This window comes from Myotis brandtii, unplaced genomic scaffold (assembly GCF_000412655.1).
Source record: "Myotis brandtii unplaced genomic scaffold, ASM41265v1 scaffold760, whole genome shotgun sequence".
NCBI lineage: Eukaryota > Metazoa > Chordata > Mammalia > Chiroptera > Vespertilionidae > Myotis > Myotis brandtii.
Genome location: NW_005371038.1, coordinates 1007049 through 1014653, shown reverse-complemented (window position 1 = coordinate 1014653; position 7605 = coordinate 1007049). Strand labels below are relative to the sequence as shown.

At 54.5% G+C, this 7605-nt stretch overlaps 1 protein-coding gene across 1 annotated transcript in view; it reads right to left on the bottom strand.

Moving 5' to 3' along the window:
• Positions 1-470: 470 nt before the first annotated feature.
• The window catches only part of GADD45G (growth arrest and DNA-damage-inducible, gamma), an 8268-nt gene continuing 1133 nt past the window's right edge, over positions 471-7605 (bottom strand). Inside the window, exons 5-6 of the mRNA XM_014530674.1 lie at positions 3581-3584; positions 471-482 (exon numbers count right to left, since the gene is read on the bottom strand). The gene's annotated coding sequence lies outside the window, so the exon portion shown is untranslated. The remainder of the gene's footprint in view (positions 483-3580; positions 3585-7605) is intronic.

The window sequence follows — 7605 nt, the reverse complement described above, 5'->3', positions numbered from 1 at the left end:
AAGCCGTTCCTAGCAGAGAGCAGCAGCCATGCTTCCCGCCCACTATAGCCCCTTTGGTATCTGACATCTTTCCCTCAGAGTGGATTATATCAGCTACATTCCCACCAAGGGACTCGCCAGCTCGACCTGATTCAGCAGCGTGAGTCCCAGCCGCTCTCCGAAGGCAGCCCCGCACCCCAGGACTGCCTCCCGTGCCACGTACAGGCCTGCCGGTCCGGTCAGCCAGCAGAATGCGGTGAGCATGGGCTGCCTGTCTGGGTGTTGGGGGTGCAGGGAGGGAGAGCTGTCAGGCGCCTCAGCACCCCGCACTCTGGCTGAGTCCAGCCCCTGCCATGCCCTCCAGGGCACCGTCGCCCAAGAGGACTGCAGAGCCCAGGCCAGCCAATCCCGAGAGAAGGGGAACACCCCGCCAGGCTGGGGATGCTTTGTTCTTCAGGGGAACTGTGGCAAGTGCCTAAGTCCCTCAAGAAGCCGAGGGCTCGCTGGCCTTACATTCACTTCAACGCTTGCTGCCAGGTCTGCCCGGGCCCTAGGAGTCTCAACACACTGGGACCCTCAGAAGCCAACTTGCCCTCCAGTAGCACCGGCATCCCCCCCGATCCTTCTCGTCTGTCCTCAGTGAGTGCCTGTCATTCCCTCACCATGAGGCCCGTCTCACTTCTGCACAGGACGCGCTGCCGTTTCCACCTTCTTGCAACAGAGACAAGACCCTCCCGTGCACGGCCCGTATCAGCGCTTCTCACTGCTGCGCCCTCCTCCCCCGTCCTTCTGGAAGTTAGTGCTTCTCACTATTTGTCTTTCTATTGATTTAAAAAAAAAATTGGTCTTGCTTCTCGTAAAACGCAAGGTCTTCAAATTGTCCAGCATCTGTATTCCATCACCAGGCGGGCACTCGGCAAATATGCCAGATGGTGATGATGATGGTGATGAAGATGACAATGAAAGGGCAGATTCTACCCCAACTCCTACAACACGTATCAAACCAATGTTCCTGCTCAGATGGCTCTGCTTCTCTCCTTGCAGGAAGCATCTGAAGTGCAGTCCTTAGAGAGTATATGGCAGAAAGCAAGCTCGATGTGCCTACGTGCTCCGAAGAACATGGCATTCTTCCACCCAGTCCATGATGGAGTGAGCTGCCCCAGGCCTCCCGCTGGATTTAAAGTAGACACTCTGTCCCTCTCCATGAGGAAGGCTCGAGCTTGTCAAAAGGTCTAGGTGATATGTAAGAAGAGCCTTGAGAAGGGAGGAGACTTGTGGGGAAGGGGAGGAGACACCCCCTCCCTCTGACTGGAGCAATGCAGGGCAGAGGAAGCAACCAGATCTATTGGTCCAAACGGAAAGCGGGTAACATGAGGATGCTGGGATACTGGTATCAGCCAGCACTGTGAAAAGTGGGGTAGCAATAGTGGGCAGACAGGAAGCCTATGGCCAGCACAGAGGGGGTTGGAGAGCCTATATCTTAAAAGAGGAAAGCCTGCACCAATGGTGTGGAGGAGAGAGGCAGGTATGGAGGGAGGAGAGAGGCAGGTATGGAGGGAGGAGAGAGGCAGTATGGAGAGACAGGTGCAGAAGAGAGAAACAGCTGTGGAAGACAGATGTGAAGGAGAGACAGGTGTGGGGGAGAGACAGCTGAGGAGAGGCAGGTGTGAGGAGTGCCATGTGGAGGAATAAACAGGTGTGGGGGAGAGAGGTGTTTCTGCAGCAGGAAGGGCAGGCCAACCCTAAGGGCACTCCTGGTGGCTGGAGACTAGAGAGGGAGCACCAGGTCCAGCCCAGGCCTCACCAAGCACCGGACCTGCAGGGGTCAGAGGTCAGAGGGTGGGATGGCCCCTTGCCCTGGAATGAGGTACTTGGTGAGGGCTTCTTCTCCATCAACATAATCAGGATTCTGAGCAGGGGCTTCGCATGGCCGGATGCGCTGAGGCCCAGGGGTGTGCAGGCCACATGAAGGGAGCACAGCTGGTCCTGGCCTTGACCTGCAGGAGGACTGCAAGCCCGAGCTCTGAGGCTGCGCTGGGCTCCCCAAACCTCGACCAAGCCACACAGAGGGTCTGACAACTGAGGGCCAGCGGCCCCATTCCCTGGCTTTATCTTGTCATTCTTTTGGCCCCAACAAAACCAGAACGTGAGCGCTTGGCTGCAATCCAAGGGCAGAGCATGAGTGCACAATGGTCTCGGTGAGCCTCCAGGCTCTGCCTGACCCCCAGCAGCGTCCTCCTTCCTGGGGTGTTTTAGCACCAGCTCCCTCGGGCCCGGCACTCCAGGAATGGCTTCGCCGCTGGGATCAGTCTGGGGACGTGGATCTTGCCGAGAAGGAAGAGGCTCCTCCAGTCTGCTTCGTCTTTCCATTTTGCTTTTGATTGCTGTGTGGATGTGGGTGCTTAGAATTCTACTTGTCTGCACTTCATCAAAATGAAAAACAATTTAAAGTCATCCTCCTGCAATATTCCCACCCAGGAAGATCGGATTAAGTGAGTGTCACCCGAGCCCCCGTCACAGAGGCAGGGACAGCTGCAGAGACCACGTCAAAAGGCTGACTCAGTTCGCGCACCTCACTGGGAAGCCGAGGCTCAGACTGCCCCGAGCAGCCCCTGACCTGAAGCTGGGAGTCAGGACCTGGGTGCCCTTGAGGGAGGAAGTGAAAGCACATCAGGCGCCTGGTTCGAGAGAATGAGATGGTAGTGGTTGTAGGACCAGGGCCCACTTTGGGGGAAAAGGAAAAAGCTTCTACACCCTTTTAACGATGTCCCCATAACTGACTGCTCCCCCAGCCGCAGCTCTCAGACCGCCAGAGACACGCTTTCCTGCGTTTCACTGATCTGCTGCCCTCGAATCAGAGGCTGGGAGAGGCAGGTGTGTTTCCTCGGTAACAGGAAGCCACGAGCAGCCACGAGAAAAGGGCTTGGCTTTGACTAAAGTACTTCACTACCAGGTCTCAGGCGTCAGCGGCAGGTTGACCCCGTTCCAACCCCGTTTTCCCAGGCACATCCTCCCGGTCCTTTTTTCCTTCTGAGAATTCCGGGCCCTCTGGCCACTGCCGGCGCACTACCAGGTCTCAGGCGTCAGCGGCAGGTTGACCCCGTTCCAACCCCATTTTCCCAGGCACATCCTCCTGATCCTTTTTCCCTCTGAGAATTCCGGGCCCTCTGGCCACTGCCGGCATCTGCACGCAGCGGCTTCAGTGGCCGGCTCCCTGGGAGAGGGACCAAGGGCCAGTTGCTAAAGGCTTGAAGACCTGAGTGATAGGTGAGAGCTCTTCTGTCCTTCATAACAAGCCCCTTCAGACTATTACTGAGTTTATGCTAATGAGATGACTTTTGGGGGACCCCTAAAAAGCTGCAGGACTGGGGCTGGTCCCCAGAAGAACAACCATGGGATTAGATGGTTAAAACTTTCAGCCCCAACCCCAACCTCCAGGGAGGGAAGAGGGGATGTAGACAGAGCTGTGTCCGATGGCAAAGATCTCATCCATCGTGGCGAAGTCCTGGAGCCTCCAGAACAACCTCCAACCACTCGAGAGCTTCTGGTGGTGAACACATCGCAGAGCTGGGAGGGTGACACCCAGACACGGCATGGAAACTCCGGCCCCTCCCCATGCTTTGCCCTGTGCGTCTGGGTTGCAGGCTCCATCCCCAACCCCAGTTGGGGCATGTGCAGGAGGCTACCAACTGATGTGTCTCTCTCAAATCAATGTTTCTCTCTGTGTGTCCTTCCTCCCTTCCATTCTCTCTAAAAAAAAATCAATGGAAAATATAACCTTGGGTGAGAATTAACAACAACAACAAAACTACAATGAGATACCACCCCAGGCCTGCTAGAATAGCTATTATCAACAAGACAGGTAATAACACATGTTAGAGAAGTTATGGTGAACAGAGAACCCTCATTCAGTGCTGTAGGGATGTAGACTGGTACAGCCACTATGGAAAGCAGTTTGTTGGTTCCTCAAAAAATTAAGAACAGAGTTATCTCGAGGTGTGCTGCAGCAGCCCCTCTTCCGGTTATCTACATGAAAAACTCAAAGACATGTATTGGCAAAGTCATATGCACCCCTGTGTTCACTGCAGCATCATTCTCTGTGGCCAAGACATGGAGACAACCAAGTGCCCTGCGATAGAGGCTGGATAAAGAAGATGTGGTCCATGTGCACCGTGGAATGCTACTCAGCCATAAGAAAGGAAGAAATAACTCCATTTGCAACAACATGGATGGACCTTGAAAATATTATACTTAGTGAAGTAAGTCAGTCAGTAAAAGCTAAGAACTATATGATTTCACTCTGCCGGGCAATTGGCGGGGCGAATGGGCCCCGGCTTGCACCCGCCTTGGCCTGTCACCACTAAACGTTTTGGGGAAGAAACAGATGGTCACAGCCCGAGAAGGTTGGACTGGAGAGAAACCAGAAGAACGGAAACCAATGGGGAGGGAGAGAAGCAGAGGGCAGTGAGAATGCCGCCATGGCCTGCAATGCCCGCCTGTTAGGTGGTCTGTGGGTTCTCATAGCATTACCTGGCCGTGTGGGAGAACGGTGCTGCTGTGTCCCCATCTCACTTCTTCCTGGCGGAGTGCTCTGGGCAGGGGAGTGAGTGCCCAAGGCTGCAGCCCTGGCCCCGCACAGCATGTCAGACCCCCTGGGCTCCTCCTCTGCTGGAGCCCCTCCTGGGAAATGCCCAGACAGTAAATGTCCACGGAACGAATGAAAGCAGCAATGAGGAAATGAATGAATGAATGAACGAACGAACGAATGAACCATCCACCTCTCCCACCCCCAAGCCCAGGCCCAGGGCTGTGCTTTCCTCCCCAGCCCAGCTCCCTCGGGCTCTGAAGACCTTTGCTGCAGTTGGGTGGAATCGGGCATCGCTGGGTGTTTCCAGCAGCCACTTGCTCCCAGAATCCAGACTGCAGCCAGCAGCCCTCACCCTTCACTGACGGCAGGTGGCCACAGCCTCCTCCATGCCTGGGACTCAGGCACTCGTTAATTGCACACTTTACTTGCCGAAAGAAGTAAATTGTCCAGCATTATTTTTCTGTAAGTTAAAGAAGGAAAGTTTGACCTACACTAAAAAACGGGGCTGCTGACAGAGACCCAGTATTACTTTGTCCCAGCACAGGATCGAAGGCGTGTCAGGGCTGTGGGCATCCTGCAGGCCCCAGTGGTCTCGCCTGCCAGCTCCACCTCCCTCCTCGCAGCTCAGCTGCACCAGGCGGGCCTGCCTCACTGCCCCCACTTAAGTAATAAAGTCTCCTCTGTGCTGAGGAAGGAGATTCCCTTTTGCCCTTTGGGGGACACACCCCCATGAGGAATGCAGGGTCTGACCAGCTGTTTGTAACAGTGTTGCATGTGTTTAAGTATGTGCACCGCAGGGGAGAAGGAGAGAGGGAGACCCCAAAATGTGGTAGCCTTTCTTTCACTTCTGTTCTACAAAATGAATAAACGGATACAAACAAATGAATGTCTGCAACGAATGCACACAACTTGGATAAACTTACAAAGTTATCTAATGAAAGTAGCCTTCCTCCCACTGTCAGCGGCTGGGCTGGAGCTGGGATGTGGCAGCAGGTAAAGTGCTGGGCCCTGGACCCAGACAGGGTCCCGAACTCGCATCCGCTTCCGGTCTGTGATCGTCAGCAGACGCCTTCAGTCACTTTTAAGTATCGTGGTCATTCATGTTAGTTCGCAGAGGACTGTGCCCAGCAGCCCACACGCTCGACTCAACATACATGTGATAATTAGTTCGTGTGTGCATGACCACTTCAGGTTGTCAAAGTATGAATGCAGTCATGTATTTTTAAGCACTGTGCATTTGTGTACATGTCCTCCAAGGCATTTCATTCTAATAGCATTCAACACCCATTCATACAGAACATGGAAGCACAACCTTTGGGGCTGGCACTGTGTCCCAACATGCACTTTCTCCCCCCCCCCCCCCCCCCCCCCCCCGCACATTCTCCTAGCCCTGGGGCTCCATGGGGTGGCCTTGCTGTAAATTGTAATCTGCGAAGCGTTTCTTAAGGGCTGTCAACTGAACCAGGGTCGCTTGGCCAGCGGGAAGGTCTGCCCGCCTGCTCGGGGCAATGCCCTGCTAAATACACGGGTGGAAGGGTCCACTTGCAGGACTTACGCCCCACAGGTGTCTTCGACAGCTTGCTGTGGGAATGGCCACCTCAAAGGTTCTGCCTCAGCCAGGGAAACTTGGGGTTTTAAGCAGCTGAATTATTCATTGGGCTTTTATCTTCTAGAAGGAGAAAGGTTTTTAAGAGCTGATAAATGTGAAACATGATGCTTTCATTCCGGGAAGAATAAGCTCATATAGTCCTGTTGCAGTGCGAATGCTTCCAGGATTTGGAGAAAATGTAAAAAGCGGCACCAACAAGGCAGAACAGCCACCTGGAACCGCTGCTAACAGTAGTTCTTCTCCTTTTTAGAAAAACAGCACCCGCCCCGCCCAGGAGGCTCGGTGGCCCCAGCACTGTTACCAGCACGCGAGTCAGGAGAGGTCAACCAACCCACACCTGCCTAATAAGAAAGGTTCGCTTGGGACATTTCCCCCTGGGTCCTTCTAAGCAAGCCTTTGCTGAAAAGATTTAAATTCTTTCTTCCACGTCTCTCCATGGAGCTGAGCCGCAGCAGCCCTGTGCTGTGGGCAGAGAACTCGGAAGAGTAGACAGCAGATGAGACTTGCTCACACCTGCTTGTATAGACGATGCCTTCCCATTTTTGCTCAGATCTTTTTCTGTCACAGCCACGACAAAACGATGACTCATGCTTAAATGCAGCCATCATGTCATACTGATTGCTAATACCTTGGTGACAATGCTGGGCCGTTCCTTTAAGAGGAAAAGGTTCCTGGGAGCTGTCTGCCGCCAACCTCAGGGACCACAAAGGGCTGCTTCCTGGGCACAAGGCAAAGCTCATTGTGTAGGAAGGCTGCCTGCCCTTGCAAGCTGTTCAGATAAGCAGGGGGAAGGGGGGGGGGGAGAAGGGGGAGGGGAGAGCGAGGCTGCTGTTATCAGCTGGGATGGCCAGCTTTTAGCTGTGGCACTGATGTCTTATCTCAAGTATGCTCCCATCTTGCAAATTTAAAAATCTTCCTAAAAGGAGAAAAACAGGAGCTGGTCTCAAGTCCTGCCCTAACTCTGGGCAGCCTCCCCTCCTCCACTTCCCGCTCCCTGGGGGCCTGTAACTCAGCCCAGACAGGAGGACAGAACAGGTGCCTCCAGCTCCATGAGCTGCGGCAATATCTGCGCCTGCAGACCATCTCCCCCTCGGGAAGGACCCCCTGCCCTCAATAAAGAGAGTAAGTTTGTTTCAGTAAGTTTATTGTAAAAGTCAAAGCTGCAGCAGCATAATCCTTTAGAAAATGAAGCATCGCCCGGATCCCTTTTGAAACAGCAGTGCAGACTGCTAGGTCGGTCAGAGCTCCAGTAGCTGTGCAAGTCCAGGCCGCCTGGCCTCGCCTTTCCCCTGCTTCCTGCCCACGGCGCAGGCTGCTGAGTCACGCCTGCCCGGCCAGTCCGTCCTTCGTCCTTCCCAGCACCGCGGCCAACGTCTGGCCTTCGGGGGCGAGCACCGGCTCCCCACACTTGTAGAGTCCTTGGGTCTGG